Raw genomic sequence first — 780 nt, 5'->3', positions numbered from 1 at the left:
GATCTAGGCTTTGCTAGTGGCTATACTTTCACGAATAACTAATTACGCCCAGCATTGTCTTATTGTTATTTCATTGTTATTTACTGTTATTCCATAGCTCATGATTTATCTACTTTGTAATGTTTTTGTTCATTCACGTTGAGAAAGTCCTGAGGACAGGACGAAATATTCGAGTGCAATAAAATACTTATGTTCCTCCAATACGTCAACCGTTTCATTTCATTTTATCAATATCTCTATTATTATTTAAGTTACTAGGAACATACGTGCTCGCAATCACATTGATGCCTACTCTATATATGTATATATAGTTATATAATATAGTAATATTTATATTATATAGGCCTATATTATAGTTACCTCGCAGTTTATCAGGGTATTAACAGGAAGATGTAAAAAAAAGTTTTACAGTTGTACACTCCCTGGTATCACTAGGATAAAATCGTATTATCACCACATAGTGATCACAGTCTTGCCACTATGGTTTGTGAAACCCCAGGGGGTCATGGTGGAGACGTTGGAAAATCAGGTCACATGCAGCTCGTCTGGCCCGATCATTAGTTACACCAGGATGGTGTGAGGAAGAGGGAAGATCATATTTCAGATTCAAGCGGGGATTCATTGTTTCATCGTCGATTACAGCAAGCGTTGTGTTAAATTGGATTCGTTAAATTAATTTCGCAAAACAAAAATGTGCATGGGTTCTACTCCACTGGACGGAGACAAATGAGACAAGTGTCCTGGACGATTCAATGGTTCCACATAAAATAATGTTCGAGG

This window comes from Anneissia japonica, unplaced genomic scaffold (genome assembly GCF_011630105.1).
Source record: "Anneissia japonica isolate Jap-2015-1 unplaced genomic scaffold, ASM1163010v1 scaffold287833_len2544123_cov190, whole genome shotgun sequence".
Taxonomy (NCBI): domain Eukaryota; kingdom Metazoa; phylum Echinodermata; class Crinoidea; order Comatulida; family Comatulidae; genus Anneissia; species Anneissia japonica.
This window is presented reverse-complemented; position numbering follows the sequence as displayed.